This window comes from Stegostoma tigrinum, chromosome 11 (assembly GCF_030684315.1).
Source record: "Stegostoma tigrinum isolate sSteTig4 chromosome 11, sSteTig4.hap1, whole genome shotgun sequence".
Classification (NCBI taxonomy): domain Eukaryota; kingdom Metazoa; phylum Chordata; class Chondrichthyes; order Orectolobiformes; family Stegostomatidae; genus Stegostoma; species Stegostoma tigrinum.
The window spans coordinates 88091697-88116275 of NC_081364.1; the positions used below are offsets into that span (position 1 = coordinate 88091697).

Sequence of the window (24579 nt, forward strand, 5' to 3'; positions counted from 1 at the left end):
ATAGGAACCCGACCGCCTAGACAGAGGCCATTCAGCACAGTGAGGCTGCGCCATTTCTTGAAGGAAAATAAAGTTGCTGGAAAAGCTCAGCAGGTCTGGTAGCATCTGTGAAGAAAACATCCGAGATAAGGTTTCTGGTCCGGTGACGCTACCTCAGACCGGAGAAGAGCTTTCCATAAACATGCATTTCCCACGGCTGCACTATCTGGTCTGCATGTCCCTGCACATGGTGGGCAATTTCACACGGCCAATTCACCTCACCAGCAGATGTTTCACCTGTGAGAAGGAAGCACAATGAAGACCAGGGGAGAAGGCACATGCTCCGCATGGACAGCACCCAAGGATGAATCTAAAAGGCAGGAAGCCTCCTCGGCAGGGAATTGAACCCTGGTCTCCTGCGTGACAGGCAGGGATACTAACCACTATACTACCAAGGACAGCATATGACTTGCATTACGCTTTAGAGCCCGATGAGCGCACTAGGCAAATAAAACTGCTTTGCGATCCAAATTCTATTTTCCATCGCTTGGCACGTCACCTTCTATGCCTTACCATCACAAATTTACGTCTGAAAGATTCTTACATTAATTGGATGTCTGCCTCTAGAACACTGACAGGCACTGGCTTTCAAATTCCAAACACCCACTGGCTGGAAAAGGTTTTCTGCCCATCTACTCAAACCTTCCGACATCTTACTTTAAATCTATTCCCCTCTTTTCATCGATCTCACCATCAAGAGTAAATGTTTCTTTCAGTCTCCGCTATCAATATCCCCCATCATTTTGTACTTCTCAATCTTGCCTCCTGTAAATGTCCTCTGCTCTAAGGAAAACAAACCCAGTCTGTAGAATCTGTCTTTATAACTGAATGTCTTCAGCCCAGGCCACATCCCGGCAATTCTCTTCTGCATCATTTCCAGTGCTATCACATCTCTGCTGTAATGTGAATTGCAGAACTGCACACAATCCTCTAGCGCTAGCCGAATGAAGAAACGAATTAAATGATGCAGAAACCCACAGAAAAGTATCTTTCCATCGAAGTTTCTTTTGTCTTTTTCCCGAGGCTGATGCTCCAATAATCACTGTTGCATGTCAGCAAGAAGCTATTACATAATGTTTGGTCACACAACCGCAGTATCAAAGAGAATCGACTGGTTTCACGGTTTCGTTGATAAATCTGGAGCATGTTCACTAAGCGGCAGTGACTGTAACAGGACAGACTGAATGGTGTCAATGTGAAAATGTATGTTAGATTGGGCAGTGCCTCGGCGATGTGAACCGAGGGAGGTAAAGGATGGTTGCTAATTGTGGAACAAAGAGAAATCTCAAAGAGCCGTAGTTGAATTCTGATGCAACAAGTGTGGACACATGAAACAGCAAGAGGTTGAAGGGAAAAACATAATGGAGCAGGGATTGTTGAGGCATTAGGCTGTGGGAATATGTTGTTGAGCAGAACAGAATTTCTTGGACCAGACTATTTGGATAATGATCAGTACCCATGTGTAATACCTCAATTATCAACCAAAAAGCATAATTTTCATCAGGAGAAGGATCGCCTGAGGAGAGAGAAACACGGATGATATTATAGCTCAATGATCCGTCCTATATCACTGACTCAGCGCTGTGATAAATTTCCAGAAGGACTTTTTTTTCTGAGGCCACCTCTCTTCAGAACTGATGTTAATGAGCCAGACGTTTTGATGCACATGATTTCAAAATCCTAAATGAGACTACAATGCATCAAGTCAGAGATCATAGAAACCCGCCCGTACAGACATAGGCCATTCAGCCCAGTGAGAGTGCACCAACTCTCGAAACAATCAAAATTTGCTGGAAAAGCTTGTCAGTTCGAGCCACATCTGCGAAGAAAACATCACAGTTAACTTTGCAGGTCCAGTAACCCATCCTCAGACGTGTGAAGAGCTTTCCGTCAACCGACATTTCCCACGGCTGAACTAGCTGGTCTGCACATCCCTGCAATTTCTCATGGCCAATTCAGCTAACCCGCATATGTTTCGCCTGTTTGAAGAAGCCTCAACGGAGATAAGGGGAGACGGCACAAACTGTACACAGACATCATCAAAAGTTGAATCAAAATGAGTTTGATTCACCGTGGCAGGGAGTTGAAGCCTGGTCTCCAGCATGACAGACAGGGACACGAATCACCATACTACCGAAAACAGCATGTGCCGCTTGTGGGCTTGGGGACGACCTGTCTCTCAAAATGCCTCAATTATAAAGAAAAATGCTGCAAACATTCAACTCGTGAAGAGTGACATCTGTGTGGGGAGAAATGGAGGTAATGTTTTTGCTCTCAGAACTTTCTAATATCGTTGTCTCTGCACTGGGTTAAATTGCAAGAAGGGCTTTATCTCTCATTCCAAGTTATTCAATTTCCTGTAAACAAACACAGGTCTTTAAAGTAATCTAAACTTCGGAACAATAACGGGAATATACGATAACGTGATTAGGCTCAAGTTTTCCTCACGTTATGGAGGAATAACAGATTTATGAGGACAGTAGTGACCTCATTGATTGGCTGAGCAGACTACATAGGGTGGATGGCAGCTTCCCGAGGACAAATGCGTTTTCTTTGCCATTGCAACTTGCCGCATCACAAAGTTGGGGCCATTGAACTGATGCAGTGACAGCGATCAACTTTGCTGGCTGTTCATGTCGTCCATGTTACTATTGTTGCTCATGTACATGTTAACACCATAACTGCAATGTGCAGCATACCCCAGTGGAGTGAGCAAGAAGTGTAATGGCTAAGGTGCTTGATTACAGACGGGGGGAGTGGGTGTTCCAGTCCTACCCAGCTCCCGTGCAGTGCTGAAAGGTATTATGCATCATGGCTAATCTTTCTCCCTATTTCTAAACTGTGATGATATTTGAATTTCAGCAGAAATGAGAGTCATTTCTCTCTTGTGTCAGTGAATGCCACCAATGTGCCAGCCTTAGCAGAGAAAAGGAACCTGAATTTGTCCCACAAGCTTCTCTTGAGTAGCTCTTAGTTTTACAAACCAACCTCGTTCTGGAAAGTGATACCAACATAGATTTAGAGTTGTTCTGACTTACAGACTCAATGGGTAGAATGGCATCTTTATTGTTGTCTGATTGTATGATTCTACAATTAATGTCCAGGTACATTGCTTTTGCACTCTTAACACCAAATATCAATATTGGGCTCGAGCGGATTTTACTGATCTCTAGGGGTGCATTGAGCGCCCAATAGAACAGACAGATTTTTCAAATTAAATACCCTTGAAAATTGAGAGTTGTTGAAAACAGCTGCATTAATCCCAATGCTTATTTACCCTTCTCTAGCCGGATTCATGACTTTACCCTGACAGACTCGATCATGCCCCCATGTACTGAGCTGTGTCTGATGCTCACCCGTTGCTTGCTGCCACCTCTACAGCTATTCCTATGGCTCCAGATACATGTTCACAATCTGAAGCTGAACACTATCTCATTTTTCCATAGTCTCCTGAATCAAAGTGTCTGTCTCTGTTACTGCCTCAGTCAGCTGCTCGAGCATGTCTATGATGTCCTGTTGTATATGAAGCTACTCGTGCTTCCAAAGCACAAAACAACGTCAGTGGACTAACACTGGGTGTGGTTATTGGAGAAGTTATTTCGCATTTGCTGTCAGGGATCTATTTCTAATCCCCAGAGTCAGAAGTCACTCGGCACCAGCTCATAGCCCAACAGGTTCATTTGAAATCACAGTTTTTTGAGCGTTACCCCTTTGTCACCTGAAAGAAGAAAGAAAAACCACCAGTGAACAAGCTGTCCTTTTGTTCGTTGCTTGTGCTCCATCTAATGTGAAACACAAACACTTCTTATGAGACACTGAGCTCAGGAAAGATTGTGAGGTGAATCATGGCATTGACAGAACTAAAGATTAATCAAGTAGATATTGGAACCTATAACATCATTTCTCAACCCTGAAATTAGCAACAATTCCTGCACTGTATTGCCAGTCGTTGTCCTCCGCAGGCCCCTGTATCCACGAACAACCTGGACAAACACACAGAAGGCGGTGTCAATAAGCCTTGCCAATTTTTTTCCGCCCTCTGCCATTTATTCTTTATCCTTTATTCTTCCAGCAATGCTGCTCATATCTGTCTGCAGCTCCTAAGTGAGCTCCCTGGCAAACTGTCGTGTCTTAATTTCACAGCATTGTAACAATAACAATCCCACTTGAACCCAGAAATTTCAATCTTAAGGAAAACATCCTACATGCCATCGTCAGCATCTTATTTACCTGTCCTGCCAAATTCAGGGATGTGTTGCCATTCACCCTAATGTCCCTCATTTCCTCTCCCTTCCCCTTCCCTTATATTGTGAAGTATGTTGCTTTGCTTACCCACTTCAAACATATGACAGTGCAATTCTCCAAATTGGGTTACATTTCCAATTTTTAACTCACTCATACAAATCATTGCTCTCCTGTTGAAGTCAGAAACCGTCCTCTCCATTATCAACTATCTGGTCAATTTTGTGATACCTTCAAATTACCCAGTCAAGACTCCACATTGATGTCTACATCAGTAATGAATACCACAAACAAGAAAGGATCTGACATGGCCATACCTAACATCACTGCAAGAATTCAAGTCAATTATCAATTAAGTGCAATAAGATTTATCGTGTTGCTCGTAAGTATATTTTATTCTTTCCATTCGCTAAATTTCCAATTGGGAATGGAACTCCAAATGAGCCAAATAACCAGACACATGGATTTTGAAAGAATAAATCCTCACCTTTACATTGCGCCTTTCAACATCACTGGGACAGTAAAGTGTTTTCCAACACATTAGTCCTTCTAAATGGATTCATGATCGTAATGTAGGAAAATCTACAATCTCCCATTAACAACATGGTAAAAGTAACCATCCCACTGGTTCTCCTGACAGAGGACAAGACGACACATTGTTATTTGTCCAAACTGTGACATGGACTCTTTCACATCCAGCTGGGGGGTAGAGGGCCCTTCACTCTCTAATCCAAAGGGCGCACCACTCCCTCAGTGCTCTGCTGGTCTGATCATCTTTGCTCATGTCCAGAAATGGGATTTTAAATTTCAAAGGCTTTCATTCAGATGTTGACTAGACCTAGTTTTAAAGTGCAATTATTTTTATTTCTCAAATTCCACCAATTGTGACAGGAGTATTTGAGACCATGCCCTCAAAGTATTCCCTGTGACTCGAGATTCCAAACCGAACACTCCCACTACACCACCTCTTTGAAACTGCTGAATTCTGATTCTGGTCTCTGGTTAGGTGTGTCTCTGAGTCCAATTGATTACTCATTTCCAGTCATTTTCCCTTTCAGGCCATTGGACAAATCTATGGGTGCATTGAACTACCAGAGAAATAGTTGGGCTCTTCTCAATGAGATGAATCCCCAAGGGGAACTTAACAACATTCCGATTGCTCATGCCATATGCAACAGGGGAATGCCAGGGCGTCTCAGCAGTTGGATTTGAATCCAGCCAATTTTTATTGTTTCATTCTGAGAGCAATAACAAGGAAAGATGACAAATAAGTATGGCACAGCAAGGTGAGGAAAGGGAGGGGTCACTGAGTCTGGTTGAATTGCTACTATTGCGGACCCACACAGAAACATATATTGAGCGGTCAACTGCACTGTTCTAACCTTTCTGCAATTTTTATTAAATTATATCGACAGAGCTGTGCCCGCTGTGATTGTGGCCTGAGTGGACAAGGCGATGAATCCTGAATTCTATTCTAGTCTCCAAGCACAGGTTGGAACCCTGTTACTAGAGACCGGCATCTGTACTATTCACGAACTGTCATGTAGGGGTAAACACACAAGTATTCTTCTGTAAAGAAAGCAAACATGAACAAAGCTTGTGAGGAAGAAGTCAGAGATAGCAAGGCCTGCAGATGCTGGAGTCAGAGACAACACAGTATCCAGCCAGAGGAGCATAGCAGGTCAAGCAGCATTAGACGAGCAGGAAAGTTGACATTTCAGATCAGGACATTTCTTCAGAAGTGGGGAGGTGGAAGGGAGCTGGTAGATAAATCTCTTTATTCTTGGGGTCGGATTGTAGGTGGCAGAAGTGGTGGAAATGAGTGATACATTGGATGTGGTGATAGGTTGGGTGATAAGTGAGGACAAGTGGGAGTCTACCTTTATTTTCTTGAGGGGAGGATTTTTGAAGGCAGAAGTGTGGGAAATACAAGAGATGTGGGTTGAGGGTAGTTTTCATCATGAAAGGAGGGGCGCTGCCGTCTTTGAAATGGAACGGCATCTGGGATGTATGGGAGTAGATTGTGCCAACTTGGGAGCAGATGTGGCAGTGGCAGAGGAATTGGGAGTTGAGGATTACATTCTTTTAGCTGGTTGGATGATAGGAAGTGTGGTCCAGGTAGCTGTGGGAGTCACCGGGCTTGAAATGGTTGTTAGCTTTGAAGTGGTTACCAGAGTTGGAGAAGTAGAGATCCAGGAAAGAGAGGAAGGTTTTAGACATGGTCCATGGCCTCAACAAACTCCAAATCCAACGTATCATTCTCTGCCGCGTCTACCACATACAATCCAACCCCTTGACCAAAGAGATATTTCCATCCTAACTTCTATCTGCCTTTCACAGGGACTGCTCACTCTGCGACACCCTCGTGTGCTCCACACTCCCCACAAGCCCCACCACACCCGGCCCCTTTGCTGTACCTGTCACTACACTGCTGCCCTTACCTTCATTCAAGGCCGAAAACAAAACTTCCATATCAGACAGGGCTTCACCTGTACATCTGCCAACTTGATCTACTGTACCCACTGCTCCCGATATGGCCTCCTCTACATCAGTGAGACCAAGACTCAGAGACCACTTCATAGGCCAACTACACGTTTTATGTGACAAACGACAACACCTTCCAGTTGCCAAAGATTCTAAATTCCCTGCCACTCGCTGGGTGACATGCCCATCCTGGGCCACAATGACACCACACGCAAACTGGAGGAATAACACCTCATATTGCTCCTCGGGAGCCGACAGTCGAAGGCCTAAACATGGAATTCACCAGTTTTAAAATCGCCCACCCTCAGCCTCATTCCATGCCCAACCGTCCCTGTCATTCCCACCTCCTTGACCTGAAGCAAACTGCCCATCTTCTCTCCCATCCATCCGCACCTCACACCTCACTGGCTAATCCCCACCAATCCCTACCTGCATTCACCCATCACCATCCCACTTAACTTCCTCAGCCCAAAGCCTCCCCTCTCTATTAGAACAAAGAACAAAGAAAATTAATGTACAGGAACAGGCCTAATGGCCCTCCAAGCCTGCGCCGACCGAGATCCTCTGACTAAGCCTGTCATCTATTTACTAAGGGTCTGTATCCCTTTGGTCCCTGCCCATCCATGTACCTATCCAGATACACCTTAAAAGACACTATCGTGTTTGCTTCTATCGTCTCTACTGGCAACGCATTCCAGGCACCCACCACCCTCTGCATAAAGAACTTTCCATGCATATCTCCCATAAAAATTATTCCTCTCACTTTGAACTCATGACCCCTAGTAATTGAGTCCTCCACTCTGGGAAAAATTTTCTTGCTATCCACATTGTCCATACCCCTCATGATTTTGCAGACCTCAATAAGGTCCCCCTTCAATCTCCGTCTTTCGAATGAAAATAATCCTAATCTACTCAACCTCTCTTCATAGCTAGTGCCCTCCATATGAGACAACATCCTGGGGAGCCTCCTCTGCACCTTCTCCAAAGCATCCAAATCCTTTCGGTAATGTGGCAACCAGAACTGTATGCAGTACTCTAAATGTGGCCAATCCAAAGTATTATACAACTGTAACATGACATGTCGACTCTTGTACTCAATACCCCGTCCAATGAAGGAAAGCATGCCATATGCCTTCTTGACCACCCTATTGACCTGCATTGCCACCTTCAGGGAACAATGGACCTGAACTCTCTGCACATCAATTGTCCCCAGGACTTTTCCGTTTACTGTATAGTTCACTCTTGAATTAGATCTTCCAAAATGCATCAAGTCGCATTTGCTCGGATTGAACTCCATCCGCCATTTATCTGCCCAACTCTCCAATCTATCTATATTCTGCTGTAATCTCTGACAGTCCCCTTCACTATCTGCTACTCCATCAATCTTAGTGTCATCTGCAAACTTGCTAATCAGACCACCTATACCTTCCTCCAAACCATTTACGTATATCACAAACAACAGTGGCCCCACTGGTCACAGGTCTCTAAGTTGAGAAAACACCTTCCACTACTACTCTGTCTCCTGTTGCCGAGCCAGTTTTTTTATCCATCTATCTAGCACCCTTGGACCCCATGTGACTTCACTTTCTCCATCAGCCTGCCATAGGGAATCTTATCAAATGCCTTACTGAAGTACTGAGCTTTCTTCACCGTCCTCATTTCTAAAGAAGGGTCCCGATCCAAAACGTCAACTTTCCTGTTCCTCTGACGCTGACTGGCCTGCTGTGTTCTTTCGGCTCCACAGTGTATTATCTCTGACTCCAGCACCAGCAGTTCTTACTATCTCTGTTTTTCGTTAAAAATCGAAAGAACTGTTGGTGCTGTAAGTCAGGAAGAAAAACAAAACTGATGGAAAAGCTCATCAAGTCTGGCAGCATCTGTGAAGAAAAAGTCGGAATTAACCTTTCAGGTCCACTGACCCTTCCTCAGTTCCTCAGATGCTGCCAGACCTGCTGAGCTTCTCCAGCAACTTTGTTCTTCTTCTCTCTTTGTTGAAATTGCCACATCCATTCCGATTGGCTGGAGCCTGCCCTCGTCCTCCCTGATTGGTTGGGGGTGCAGCCACACCCACGCAGTCCATCGGAAAAGACTCCTCCTCTTATTGGCCCTGAGCAGCTGCCAATCAACCTCGTGAGTTCTCCTCCGTTTGTGATGGCATCACACCAATTGTTGCGTGAGAGCATTCCTGGTTCTGTACTGCCTCAAGTCAAGATTTGTCTCTGCCCCCCTCACGCCTCCCCCGCCAGTTGTCGGTTCCAGCAACAGATTTGCTTATGAAATAGTACAGTTCCTTCAGAGGTCAGTATTTTTAGTCATTCATTTTCAGTATAACACTTTGAGCGCGAAACTAATTTACCTGAGTGAGAATCAAATCCCCCTTCTGTGAATCTGAACCCATGCATATCTATTATTCTTTTTCACCTCCGTCCTTCCTGAGCACCTCTCTGACATTGTCTAACCTCCTCTGCCTCGAACAATGGGACCCTGTTACCCATGCTTTGCGTTTTATTGGTCAGATTTCCACAGCTGCCTATCCCCTGACCCTATGCTGCTGATTTAACAGCTCGACCTTCCCACAGGATCTTCAAAAGTCAGGACTTATTCTTTTCCCTCCTATTTCTAAGATTATTGACGATCAAATTCTGCACTATTATTCAATATAATTCATTCCATATTCCATGAGATATTAACAATGTTTTCCTCTCCACCGTCTGACCTACCGAATATTTTGACAATTTTCTCTTTGCAGATTTCCAACAACTGTGATGTTTTATTACTTTGTATCTCATATGCTCACAGTAAAGCGCAATTAAAAGGTGATTTGTATCTGGGTGGGTGTCGGTTGCCCCGGGATCTGGTAACGTGCTAATAGAAACTACAGATGCTGGAGAATCTGAGATAACAAGCTATGGAGCAGGATGAACACAGCAGGCCAAGCAGCAAAGCTTCCTGCTCCTCAGATGCTACTTGGCTGCTGTGTTCATCCAGCTCCACACCTTGTTATCCGGTAACGTGAGGTGGGACTCTGGTATTGTGGCATGGGGGACAGCCTTGGAGTATTAGGGCTGGGGTTGGGGTCAGGTTTCCCTTGCCAGAACGATGCAGGTGCAGCCACAAGAGCATTATCGCACGGTGGTGGTCTGAGCCGTAATTCTGACTCCGGTGGTAGGGTAATCACGACACAGGCACGGGCGGGGAGCAGATCCACGGGTGAGGCTTCAATATGCTTGGTCTTCCTCCATGCCTTCCTTGCGGCTGGTCGCCCACCTCCCCTCGCCAAAGGCCACAGTAACAGTGAACTCTGCTCGGGCTCCGCTTACACAGCTTTCGGAGTGACCTTAGTGGGAATGGGATTGTGCGCTGCAGAGCCACTTGCAGCCGCTGGTGCGGCTTTTGTGGCTTCCAGAGTGGGGCAATTCCTCCTCACGTGCCCCATCTCTCAGCATCATATGGCATTCGCCATCCAGAAGGAACTCACAGGCAAGGAAGGACGGGACATTGGAAATCACGACGGTCTGAGCCGTGACCTCCACTTCGTTGATGGGCAGATACATCCTGAGTACAGTCATGCCCTTCTCCACAGCCAGGTGTACTGTGTCCTTGGTCTAAAGGAAGCAAACGGCCATGCCTTATGTTTTAGCCATCAGGATGATGGCTAGTCGGCCAGCAAAGACATGGCCTTTGCGCATGCCTTGATGGTTAATGGAGTGGAGATAAGTCTTGATCCCTGGGCCCTTGATGAGGGCCTGAAAGGGTGACAGGACCTTAGCAGCCAAGCCTCAGGTAGCAGCTAGTCCACCATGGGTGAGTCTCAGACTTTAGGGCTGACCATGCCTAGGGGGATAAGAACGAAAGGTGTGGATACACAGCAGGAGTGGGGTGGGAGGGGCCGGTGCTACCAAATTCTCTGAAGGGTTGGACTGGTGGAGGGACCCAGGCAGCAGCAGCAGCAGCACCAGTTCTTGGCGGGACCTTGTCAACAGCAGCCACCGAACCAGGTGGCCCAGGCAGTAGCAGCAGGTATTGTATTGGTTGCAGCACACACTCAATCTTCAAAGTCAATGCCTCCATTCAGCAGGAACTTCCCTCACAGTACACTGGCTGTGGGCAGCCAGCTTGGAGTCAGTTTTCATGACTACACATTTTTTTTCTGATGTTGAGAAAATTCCAAATTCCCCATGTTTTCCCTGTTTTTAAATTTTCTGTTTTTATCTGTCAGCGAAGTTCCCTGATTGACCCAAGTTAACAATCCCAATCAAGGATATCATAGTCACTAAGATCCACCTGTTTCCAGTCCCTACAAGGGGCTGATCGGTTCCCTTGTCTGTGTCTCCTGCTCCAAGCTAAGTGCCCTGTCGAAATGAGGCCTGACGCTGCACCGCAGTGGATTTACAGGTTTACAGGTGACTGTGCCCTTCCCCACTTCCTGATAGTTGCTACTGTTCTGAGGAATGCCCTCTAAAAACTAGGCTGAAATTTGCACCCAGCTAGATTCATAGGCTTACCTGTTTACAATGTACAGAGATGATTTGGAGTTGGGGACTAAGTGTGGTGTGTCAAAATTTGCAGATGAAACTCAGGTGAGTGGTAGAGCAAAGTGTGCACAAGACACTGAAAGTTTGCAGAGGGATATAGATAGTCTAAGTGAGTGGGCAAAGGTTTGGCAGATGGGGTACAATGTTGATAAGTGTGAGGTCACCCATTTTGCTAGGAATAACAGCAAAATGGACGATGTTATAAATGGTAAAAATTTGCAGCACACTGCTGTGCAGACGTACTTGGGGTGTCCTTGTGCATGAATCGCTGAAGGTGGGATTGCAGGTCCAGCAGGTAATTAAAAAGGTACATGGAATTTTGCTTGTCAGTGCTTGAGGGATGGAGTTTAAAAACAGGGAGGCTATGCTGCAGCTGTATAGGGTCCTAGTGAGGCCAGACCTGGAGTACTGTGTACAGTTTTGGTCTCCTTACTTGAGAAGGGATATACTAGCACTGGACGGGGTGGCGAGGAGATACCCTCGGTTGATTCCAGAGTTGAGAGTGTTGGATTATGAAGAGAGACTGAGTAGACTGGGATTATACTCATTGGAATTCAGAAGAATGAGGGGAGATCTTATAGAAACATATCAGATTATGAAGGAAATAGATAATGTAGAGACAGGGAGGTTGTTTCGGCCAGCAGGTGAAACCAGTACTAGAAGGCATTGCCTCAAAATGAAGGGAAGCAGATGTAGGACTGAGGTCAGGAGGAACTTCTTCACCCAAAGGGTTGTGAATCTGTGGAATTGCCTGCCCAGTGAAGCAGTTGAAGCGACCCCACTGAAAGTTGTTAAGTCAAGGCAAGGAAAGTTTTTGAACAGTGAAGGAATTGAGGACAATGGTGAGTGGGAGAGTAAGTGGAGCTGAGTCTCAAAGATCAGCCATGATTTTATTAAAGGCGGGGCAGGCTCGAGGGACCAGATGACCAACTCCTGCTCCTAGTTCTAATGTTTCTGTGTCTGTCCTCACCTTCTGTTCCAATGAAGTACCCTGTAAAGACTAGACCTTAAACTTTATCATGGTAGATGTATGGGCTTAACATTTGCTGTACTCCCTCTCTGCTGGCTGCTTTTTCATGCTAAGCACCCTGTAATTACTTGGCCTGAATCTGCACTACAGAAGATTTATTGGTTTACTACGTATTGTGTCACTCCCTGCTTCACTGCTGCTCCTTCTGGTCCAATGGAGTATCCTGTAAAGTATAGGCCTGTATCTGCACAGTGCTTGATTTACAGTCTTACCAGTTACTGTAGCCTTCCCACCATCCGGGCGCTGCTCCAAGGTAAGTGCTCTGTTTAAATTAGGCCTCAATCTGCAATGCATGACATTCATATGCTCACTGATAATTGTCCCTGCTTCCTTTCTGCTGCTCCAAGCTAACTGCATTGGAAGGACTCGGCCTGCTTCCACATGGCACTAACTTACTCAACTTACCGGTTAATGTGTTCGACCCCATACCTGGCTTCCGCTGCTGCTGCTGTTTCACTGGAGTGCTGTGTAAAGATTAGATCTGAATCCACAAGGAGCTAAGTTTAGGGGCTTACCAGCTACTACATCCGTCCCAACCTCCAAACTGCCTTGCCATGAAAGTGTCCTGTAAAAACAAGGTCAAATTCGCATCGCAGTAGATTCGTAGGCTTGCTGGTAACTGTGTGCTACCTCGCCGCTGCTGCTCCGGGCTAAGTGCATGTGTAAATACCTGGCCTGAATCTGCTAGATGCTCTGGACCAACCTCAGGGAATCTCTCTCCCACTGTAACTCTCTTGTAATCTCTTCAGCCTTGAAACTGTTTGACCAAGTCCTAAAGCAAACCAGGTACCCTCATCCTATCTCCTTGACCTGTCCGTCATCATTGGACTGACCTATCCCCTCCCTAGCCCCCCACCTAACTCTCCTGTCCACCTGTCTTCTTTTCTATCCATCTTTGGTCCGCCTCCCCCTCTTTCCCTATTTATTTCAGAACTCTCTCCCCATCCCCCTCTCTGATGAAGGGTATGGCCTGAAACGTCAGCTTTTGTGCTCCTGAGATGCTGCTTGGCCTGCTGTGTTCATCCAGCTGCACACTTTGCTATCTTGGATTCTCCAGCATCTGCAGTTCCCGTTATCTCTGATTACAATTTTAACCTCACTGCGAAGCCCCTTCCTGGGATGCCTAACCTGAAGAAGTTACCCTCCTCCATCCAGACAAATCTCAGCGAATCTCTCTCCCACTGCAACTCTCTGGTAATCTCTCCAGCCTTGAACTGTTCGACCATGTCCTATAGCCAACCAGGTACTCTCATCCCACATCCTTGACCTGTCCGTCCTCCCTGGACTGACCTATCCCCTCCCTACCTCCCCACCTATCTTCTTTTCTATCCATCTTCGGTGTGCCTCGTCCTCTTTCCCTATTTATTTCAGAACCTCTCCCCATTCCCCTCTCTGATGAAGGGTCTCGGCCCGTAACGTCAGATTCATAGGCTAGCCAGTTAATGTGGTCCTCCCTACCTCCTGGCTGCCGCTCTAAGCCTAAGTGCCCTGTAAAGAGTAGACCTGAATTCACATGGCATTACAATCATCTGCTGACTGGTAACTGTCCCTGCTTCCCAGCTGCTGCTGCAATCTAAGTGCATTGTAATGACTATGACCAATCTGCATGATGCTAGTTTTATAGGCTGACTGGGTTATTGTGTCTCATTCTACCTCCTGGTCGCTGCTGCTGCTTCTTGAAAGTACCTGGTAACGATTAATCCTTAACCTGCCAACGGCTTGGTTTACAGGCTTTCCAGTTACTGTGTCTCTCACCACTTCCTGGCCACTTCTCCAAGACAATGCCCTGTAAAGCATAGGCCTGCTGTATATATTGACTTACCAATTACTGTGTCCCACCTTTCACCCCCGCCCCCTGCTACTGCAGTGCTTCAGGGTAGTGCCCAGCAAAGACTAGGCCTGAATCCACATGTCACTAGATTTATTGGCTCACTGGTTACTGTGCCCCTCCATGGCAACTACTCCAGGTGCAGTGTATTGTCAAGACTAGTTCTGAATCTGCAAGATGCTAAATTTATAGACTCCCCAAATACTGTGGTCCTCCCCATCTTCCAGCTGCTGCTCCAAATTAAGTGTCCGGTAAAGCCTCGGCCCAAATCCGCATGGCACTAGATTTACAGGCTGTCTGTGTCAGTGTGTCCCTCCCCACCTTCCATATGCTGCTGTTGATTCCAAGGAAGTGCCCGTTAAGGCTAGGTCAGAATCTACATGGCACACGATTTATTTGATTACTAGTTACTGTGTTCTCACCTTCTGACTGTTGCTCCAAGCTCAGTGCTCTGTAAAGAGTAGGACTAAATACGCATGGCGCTCGATTCATAGGCTCATTGGTGTATATGTCCCTACTTCCTGGCCGCTAGTCTTGTCAGCTACTGTGTCCCTCCCCGCATCCCGGCTGCAGATCCAAGCAAAGTGCCCTTTTGAGACTAAACTCAAATCCACATTGCATTACATTAATAGGCTCACTGTAACTGTCCCCACTTCCCAGCTGCTGCTGCAATCTGTGTTCTGGAAAGGCGAGGCCCAAATCTGCACAGCGCTAGATTTATAGAAATGCCTGTTATTATGTTCTCACCTTCCTAATGCTGCTCCAAACTAAGTGCCCAGGAAAGACAAGGCCCAAATCTCTAACATGCTAGATTCACAGGCTGCCGGGTTACTGTGTCCTTCCCCACCTCCCAGCCGCTCCTGCGACAAAGTGCCCTGTAAAGACTAGGCCCAAATCTGCACAGTACTAGATTTATGATTGACTGGATTACTGCAGTCCCTCCCTGCCTCCTGGACACCGCTGCTGCTGCTTCAAGGAAGTGTTGAGAAAAGCGTAAACCTGCACCTGCATGGCGTTAGATTTACAGGCTTACCAGTGACTGTGTCCCTCCACACGTCTGGGTTGCTGCTGCTGCTTAAGGAAGTGTCACGTAAGGGCGAGGTCCGAATCTGCACAGTACTACATTTATAGGCTTACCAGTTACTCTGTCTCACTCTGCCCCCTGTGAAATGTAGAACACAGGGTTTGATACCTCAGAATCAAATTGATGCCAAGTACAGACACGATGGGCTAAAAGGCATCTCTGCATTGTGAAACTCAGTAACTCTCTCTATCTGCTGTTCACTGTCTCCATCTACCTCGGGCTCCTGCTTTCTCTCTCTCTCTCTCTCTCTCTCTCTCTCTCTCTCTCTCTCTCTCTCTCTCTCTCTCTCCCTCTCTCTCTCTCTCTCTCTCTCACACTCTGTGTGTGTGTGTGTTTGTGTGTGTGTGTGTGTGTGTGTGTGTGTGTGTGTGTGTGTGTGTGTGTCTCCCTCTGTCTCTGTGTTCATGTGTGCGAAGTGAGAGAGATCAGGGCCCTGTATCAGTGGTCCAAAAAATTATTTACTGTCCTGTTTATTAATAGCCATTGTGTCTGGGTCCTTGTACACTAATCACAGAAAGCTACTGTGGCTTTGCCAAATTTGGAAGGACAACTGAAGGACAACAGTTTCCACTTAACACCAGGGCTAAGAATGTGAGGATGTCTTGCTGTGATTGTACACATGTTTGGGGTAGGAAATGGACACCATGAACAAACAAAAAAGCTAGCATATGTATGTGGTAACTTACAAATATTTTGGGAGAGCGAGAGGAGAGAGAAATAGATATACACACACATACATACTGATTAAGGGACAGAGAGAGACACAAGGATATTTGGATCTCCAGCAAGTGTCCAGTCACATAAATCTGAGATTTTATAAATTAAAAATTTGACTGGTAAAGATAAGTCAGAAAGTAAATTGTGAAGTGGAAATAAGGAATCTGAAAATTATGGGATTGATTGTCACAACAGTTTCTGGCCCATTCCCTGTTACTGGTTCCTGAAGCTGTTCGCACTCTGTACACCAGCAACTCCCTATCGCCCCACTCACACTCTTTTCCCATGACAACAGTCCCCTGTCCATATCTCACACTGCCAACATGACAACAGTTTCCAAGAGTGCTCTCATTGGATTTGTCTGAAAATTGACTCTCATGCTTTCTCTCCTCTGTTCCCTGAGAAACACTCTCCAGTTTCACTTCCATCTTGTTCACAAAACAATCTGTCTCAATTCCTATTCCTGAGCTGTTTTCTGAGAAACAAACTCCAGTTTCACTCCCATCCTATTCCTGAACAACACTCTCCCTTCCCATACCCACTCTGTTATCCTAGAAACTGCCTCTGGCTCCATTACCCCCGTATCCCAATCTATTGCCTTAGCACCAACCCGAGGTCCAATCCCACATTATTGCCCAGCAATGACTGCTGCCTGAACCCCACTCTACTGCCCTAGCAATGGCCATGGTCCTGCTCACACTCTGTGCCCCTGACAACAATCTGCTGCCCCTCCCCTGTCACAGCTGTGTGAGTAACTGCCAGCAAGCCAACACACATGCAGCAAAGGCCAGTGGGCTGACTCCAAATCTGTTCATTAACAATGGCCTGCCACACAGAGACTTGTTCCCTCGCAATGTCCTCTGGCCTCAGCCTACACTGTTTCCCTACCAACAATCTGTAGTCACACTCCGAATATGCTTCCCAAATAATGATTTTCAGTCTCAGCTAACAATGGGCACCCGACCCAACCAACACACTGACCCCCCAGTAATGATCTACTGCAATACCCTCAGCTTACTTTAACAACAGACTGTGTCCCAGTCACCAATTTGTTCCCTAGCTATGCCTGCATCCTCAATCCCATTCTGTTACCCTCGCAACAGCATGTTGATCCACGCTCACTCTATTCCTCAAGCAACTACCTTTGCCCCCAACCCCACACTGATCCCCCAATGAGGACCTGTGGTCCCACCTTCACTCTGTTCCCTTAGCACCTGCCAGTTGTCACATACCCAAGCTGCTCCTGAGCAGCAGCCTGCTGCACTATCCCAAGTCTGCTCCCCAAGCTACAGCATGCTATGCCACTCCACAGGTTTTCCCTGGCAAACTTGTGATCCCACTCTGACTCAGTTGCCCTGGCAAATGCATGTGGCCTCCCCGACATGTGTTTCCACGAGCAATGGTCTGTGGCATCAGGTCTCACTACTTTCCCCTGACAATGGCTAACTGCCCCATCCCTGCTCTGTTCCCCTTAACAATACCCTGTAGGTCCTCAGCAACTCTTTTCCCCTAGCAGTGGCATTTGGCCCCAGCCTCAACTTGTTCCCCAACAAGGGCCTGTGATTCAACTCTCTTGCTGAGCCGCTAGCAATGGCATGCTGATCCTCCCCACTCTGTTCTGTTAACATTGGCCTGGTGCCCCATAATCAATCTGGTCCCCTTGGATTGGCCTATAAACCCACACACACACATTTTTCTAGCAAAGGCCTATTGTCTGACTCCAATATTGTTTCCCTGGCAACAGCCTGTGGCCCATCTCCACACTGTAGCCTAAGTGAAGGGCATTGATCACCCCCACTACTGCTTCAAGCAATGCCCAGAGATTATGCCTTCACTCTGTTCCCCAGCAAAGGCAAGTGTCCCTGTCTCTATTCCTGTCCTAGTAACGGCCGGTGTTTCCCCAACAGTGGCCTGTTGTCCCACAATCGCTTCTTCCCCACCCTCCCTCCCCGCGCCTAGCAATACCCTGCAGTCTCATTGCCACAATGTTCATCTCGCAATGGTCTGCGGCTTCAGGAATACTTTCTTTCCATAGCAATGGCCGTGCACACAACCGCACTCTGTGCCCCTAGAATGGTCAGTGTACGCACCTTCAATGATTCCCTATCCACAACCTGCGACCCCACTCCCACACTGTTCCTCTAACAATGGCCAGCGGTTCTATCTTCAATGTGTTTTGAAGTGAAAGCCCCTGAATGCACACATGCGCTATTCCCCTGGCAGCATTCTCCAGTCCCACCCACACTCCGATTCCCAACAACAGCCTACAGTCATACACACAGCCTGTTACATATCAGTGCCCTGTGGTCCTACTCCCCCTCTGTTCCCCTAGTTCCGGGAGGTATCCCCACCACCATTCTGTTCCCCTAGCAAAGGGGAGTTATCTTCTCCCCAGTCTGCTCCCTAGCAATGGCCTGTGGACAGATCACCACTCTGTAAACCTAGCAAGGGCCAGTGGTCCCCACAACCACTTTGGTCCCCTAGGTATCCCCGGGTCCTATCTCGCACTGCTCCCCAAGCAATGGCCATGAATATAGCCCCCTCTGTTCCCTAGCAAAGCTCTGTGCTCCCTGCGCCACCCAGTGCCCTGAGCAATGGGCAGTAGTCCCACTCCCACACTTCTCCCCGAGCAATTGCAGGTGTCTCAAATACACACTTTTCCGCAGAAACAATCCATGGGCATCTTCCACACTGCTCCTGATCAATGGCCTGCTGCCATATCACCCCCACTGTGTTTCTGAGCCAATGGCCTGCTGCCATACCCCCCACTGTGTTTCTGAGCCAATGGCCTGTTTCTTGAGTAAAGCCCAATGGCCTACAATCCACACCTTTCTCCGAGGAATGGCCTGTGGACCCAATGCAGACTATGGCCTATTGGAATCTGCATGGACTGCAGTAGTTCAAGAAGACGTCTCACCATCACTTTCTCAAGGGGAACTCAGAGTGGGCAATGAAACTGGACATTTCTTCATGTCCTCTGTAGGCCCCTTTCCAGTTGTCTCAGGCCCCTATCTGACCTGTTAAAGCATCCTATTTTGCTCACAAAGTTTACCATCTCGATCAATAAAAGACCTTCTTCTGATCGCCGAATCCAGCTGGGCAGGGTCTGCTGTCTGGTCAGCTCCTCTCCTGTCAGTCAAAGTGCAGCATCATTCAGGCTAAACGCTTCCATCCAGCAGCAATGAGTAATAGGACCTTCCATTGTCCATGATGTGTAAACAAGCTGTGATTTACTGGGGGATGTAGGGTACAAGACTCGGAGCCTGTGAATGAGTGGACTGGGTCTCAAGGCTTTGTCCTTCCCACGCAGGAGCCTGTTCTCCTGAAGAAACACCATCGAGATGGCAGAACAGATTTCCTAACCAAAATGATGTGAGGAGTGTGTCATTGTGACTGATGGGCAGAGAGAGGGACTGAGGGAAAAGAAAAATAAATCGAAAGGAAGCAAGAATGGACAGAGTGGAATGGAAGAGGAGAGAAAGATATAAAATCCGAATAAAAGGGGAGCGAGGAAGAGAGATGGAGAGAGATGGAGAGAGGCAGAATGACGGAAAAATAATGGAGGAAGGATAGTAAGGAAGGTCAGAGGAAGAGAGTTTTGGAGACAGTGATGAATTTGTGAGGAAAGGGAAGGTGCTAAATAGATAGAGATCGCAGGAGGGAGGAAGCTTGAATGAGAGGAAGAGTGACAGGGACACTGAAGGCGAGTGAGAAAATCAGAGGGAGGTCACGAGAGGAGATAAAAGGAAAGATGGAAGTTTCCAGTGAGATGGGAGAATGGGTGGGAGGCAGATATAAATTGAAAGGTTGGCATCTGTGTCTCCAGAGGTGAAAACAAGGACAGAGTGTCTTAAACCCATCTCCTGAGCTCGGCACCTGTCCCCTTCCCTTCCCTGAGGGGCCAAACGTAGGGCAGAGTCTGCCTCTCTCCAGTTTAGTTTCTTCAACATATAAAAAACAAAATATGGTTTGCTTGGCACTTCCTTTGTTATGAATACGAGAAAATCCTGGATGGATTTCATTTGTTTAGTGAGTGAATTTGACTGATCGTTGTATTTGGGTAAAGGGATATTTCAGCACATTCTTCAGCTGCTGTCTGAACTTAGTCTGGGTCACGGCATAAATCGTGGTGTTTGTGCAGCAACTGAGGAGCTGCAGCATGAAGCCCAATTCCTGCACAAACCAATCCAGATACACAGAGTCATACCCAATATTCCACAACCGGAACCACATAGAAAATAGCATTAACGTTGACCATAACAGGATGAAACTGGCCGAGATCACAAACAGTAAAATGATGAATTTTTTTCGATTTCTCATTTCTGTGTCACACTGACCGTCCCCATTGGTGTGAGCCCGGAGTCTCCTGCGGGCTCTGCTGGTCACTAAAATGTGTCTGACGGTGAAAACATTGAGCAGCATAATCAGGAGAAATGGGAGAGTCGGGGTTAGAATGTGGTGGAGGAACTCGATTGTGGTCCAGACACGAGAGTCACGGACATCGTCTGTTACATCACAAAACCAGGGGGTGTTCAGCAGCAGATAGCGAGCTGTGAGCATAAAATATCAGAAAATGTTCTTCAAGCAGCTCAGCACAGTCACTGTTCCCAGAACCACAGCCGCCGTTTTCTCACTGCAATATTTACTTTTCAGCTTCTGGCAACAAATGGCCACAAATCGATGAAAGGTGAAAGTGACGGTGAACCAGACAGAACAGTCAGTGGCTGCATAAAGCAGGACGGCGTGGATATTACACACGGGGATGGAATACAAGAAATAAAACTGTTCCCAATAAAAATGGGAATGTGTCTCAATATCAGGTCGAGGATAATGACCAGTAGATCCGCCACTGCCATGGCCGCCAGGAAACGTCTGACACATGGAGAAAATCCACAATCTTTATTAAGCAGGACATAGATCGTCACCACGTTAACTGTGAGGAAGGAAAACAAATAAAATACATATCAGCCTGGAGGCAAAGTTACCGGTTTGATTGAGGACCGAGTGGCATTTTCAAATGTGTCAATGATTTATTGGGGAAGAAAAAAGCTCAAATAACAAATAGTAATTTCTCAATTTTGTTTGCGAAAAACGCAACGTGAAACACAAGAAGCACTCCCACCCGAAATACACAGACACACATCCATAAGAACGGATGTTTTCTGGAATATTCCCACCTGCGCAGTCACAGGTCACTTCTTCACAGTTCCTGATACAGAGGGTGAAGACGTTGTATTCATGAAGGATTCTTCCCCAGTTCCTTGAAGACAAACAGAGGAGAAGAAATTCTGTCTGTTCGTCTAAATTGTGGTCAATTTTCAGTTGTGAAAAAACATGAACACAGGGAAAATGTATTCACCCTTTAACTCCCTGTGGGGATTTTGAAACAGTATCTCCTTCTCCCTGGAACGGGATCATTTCCCTCAGGATCTTATCTTTTGTTCAATTAACTGACATCCAACCGTTCACCAATAATGTTCTTTACAGAATGTTCCGGGGAACGTCAGATACAGAATGTTCCGGGGAATGTCGGTTATAGAATGTGATGAAATCATAAAGACCCACATCACGAAGGCCCTTCAGTCAATCAGTTTTAGTGAGACCCACTTGGCTTCGCGGTGGAAATCTCTCCCCAAACTCAACACAACTGACAAACACAAATTAAAGGCATTGCCAGATCAGCTGAAGTGGTCAGTTATCTCACATTCTCAATCCACCTCACAAAACCAGCCCAGACACCACATACCCAGATGGAATATCTGTTCAGCATGGTGCACTGTGCAGACCAGGCTAGTGTCCTGCTCAATAACAACCCGGCAATCTGTCCAGAGTGGGACACTGTGCAGGCCTCACCATTCAAATAGATACCAGTCCCACACAGGGAGCGGTGCAGACCCCACCAGTGCATTGATCTATAAACCCAGACCAGGCATCTCTCCAGCGCGGGGGGCTGTGAAGTGAACACCACTGAACTGATCTGTAAATCCAGAGCAGTTACCCTCCCAGCGTGTAGATCTGTACAGACTACCCCAGTGCAGAGCCCGGTAACGCTGTGTTAAATCACTGCCCAGCCTGGGGAAACCTGCAGCCCATGCTGGAAGTGACAGGATGTGCGACTCCCATCCATTTACAGCTCCATATCTCCAATGTGCCATGACAATGGGTGCCATGGGTGTGAAAATCACTGCCAGCGAGAGATGGTGGGGAATCAGTTTAAATACGAACAAATGGGATGGGTTGGATTTCTAGACAGAGACGGGGAGATTGAGAGACTGTGTCATGGAAGGATGTGTTCACAAGTTTTAGAATGCTGACATGTAGACATTTTGTTAGCATCTTGACACATGGGTCAGTGTTTCAGGAATGACGTGTGAATAGGATATAGATGTGAGTTCAGATGATGGAGAGTTTTGAATGAGCATTTGTTCAGCATTTGTAACAGAGAGTGTGGTGAGCACACCCTTTGATTCATTGGGCTGAATCTAACAATAATTTGTCTCAGTGACATTTCAATTGAGTGAGACAGAGGGATAGTCTGCAGGAGGCCGAGCTAGTTTTCTGATGCTATCTTATCAAACTCCCCTCATTTTCTCCCTCACCCAGCACATGCCATTCCTCTCATTCAATGCCAGCCTGACTCTCCCACCCATCATGGCTGGTAATAGATCCCATTGCCTGGATCGCCCAGGTATTCCATCCCTGGCGCAGGTGCCATCTTTAAAAGGCCAATGGGCACATATTAGAACATTCTTAGTTTGGAGCCAGCCTGCACGGTATACCCAGAGCCTGGCAGATAAGGGGCAATTGCACCAAGATTTATCGAAAGGGACACAGAGATCCTGTTGCATGGGCGAGTACAAAGGAGGGCCATTCTTTTAGCAGAGGAAACCACACCACCAGACCCACCGAGCATGGCCTGAGCTCACCACCCAGCTCAGTGCAGTATCTGCAGTCTGAAGAAATGTCCAGCGACACAGGACAAGCAACAATAACCTTCCCCGCTCTGTCAGGATAAGTATCACCGTGTTCTCTCTGCTCCATCTCTCTCTCTCTCTCTCTCTCTCTCACACACACACACACACACACACGCACACACACACCACCTCCGCTACTCCCTGACACTGAAAACACTGCATGGATCCAACACTGTTGACTGATTCAATCCGGACACCTCACCACTTCCCCCTCACCTACACCATCACTAACAGCAGGGCCATGCACATTCACCTTCATTCCCTCCCGCCCTTTCCCTCATTCCAGGAGGAACAGCCTGGAATAGGACAGAAAGTGCCAAGCAGGGCGGTTGTGTTCCCCACATCAGTTCTCTCACCCACCTTCCCCCGCCGCATGGGGAGGGCCCTGGAATGAGCCGGAGAGAACCAGGACGACCTGCGTGGAGATTTCAAAATATACACGTCCCACGAACCGAGTAAGGAGCAATGTTCAGTGTAGGGTAATTCTCACTTTAACCCCACTGTCAGTTCCATTCCCACCTGGCACAGCTTAGAAACCGTGTCCCTGATGCCATCTCCCTTTTATATCGAGCTGGTACAAATGGAATCCCCACGGTCTCGGTGGGCTGGAGGGTGGGCTTACAACACATCGTCTCCACCAGCTCCCAGGAAGGGAGCACGGAGTCTCCCTCCTACACCTCCTCCTTCAGACAGCTCAGATACTGAAACTAACCTGTAATATTTACTGCTCTCCCAACTTGTCCGTACATCTTCAATAATCAAGCTTTGAAAATCTCACAGAGTCACAGTCCCCATGGAACAACTGAAATACTGTCACACTCACTGGAGAGAGCAAATACTGATGTACTCACATGGAGTGACTCAAATAATGAAATGCTGTCCACGGAATAACAGAAATCCTGCCACGAAACCAGATGGAATGAATGAAATATTTGCAAACCACAGAGCCAGAGAAATTCTGATAGGCTCCCCTGATGTGTGTAAGATTCGGTGTATTTGTGTGTGTTTCTGTGTCTCTGTGCTGTTTGATGTGAGACAATGCCACCCTCTGCTGGTCTCCACACGCCACTGCACAGGCAGCAGCAGAGGATGGGAACCATCAGGGATTTATTCAGAGAGGGCCTGGGAGGGCAGCAGCTCACAACACCATCCAAACTGATTTCTTCTTCATGTACTTATTGAAATGTCTTTTAAACTTTGTTACTATACCTACTTTCACCATTTTGTCGGAAGTTCATTGAGTACACGATCAATTCTCTGTAAAGTAATTGCCCCTCTTTTTAAAAAAAAATTGCTCCTAAAATTTTGAAATATCCCCATTGTCTTGAAATTCTCCCCCTTTGGAAAAATATACCTAATATTCAAGTTATCTGTACCCTTCATGATTAATAAGCCTCGATCAGGTCACCCCTCAAACTCTTTCGCAAAGAGGGGAATGGCCCAGCTTATCCAGCCTCTCCTTATAACTCAAACCATCCCATTCTCAGCGACATCCTGGTAATTCTCTGCTAAACCCTCTCCAGATTAATATTATCCTTCCTATAACAGTGCGACCAGAACTGGACACAGTACTTCAGAAGATGCATCACCTACATCCTGTACAACGTGAAAATGACATCCCAACTCCCAAACTCAAAGGTCTGAGT

General features: G+C 46.9%; 1 non-coding gene across 1 annotated transcript; it reads right to left on the reverse strand.

The window, feature by feature from the left end:
* Positions 1-365: 365 nt before the first annotated feature.
* On the reverse strand, positions 366-437 carry trnad-guc (transfer RNA aspartic acid (anticodon GUC)). The gene has a single exon. It is a non-coding gene; the product is annotated as a tRNA-Asp (tRNA).
* Between the last annotated feature and the right edge of the window lie 24142 nt (positions 438-24579).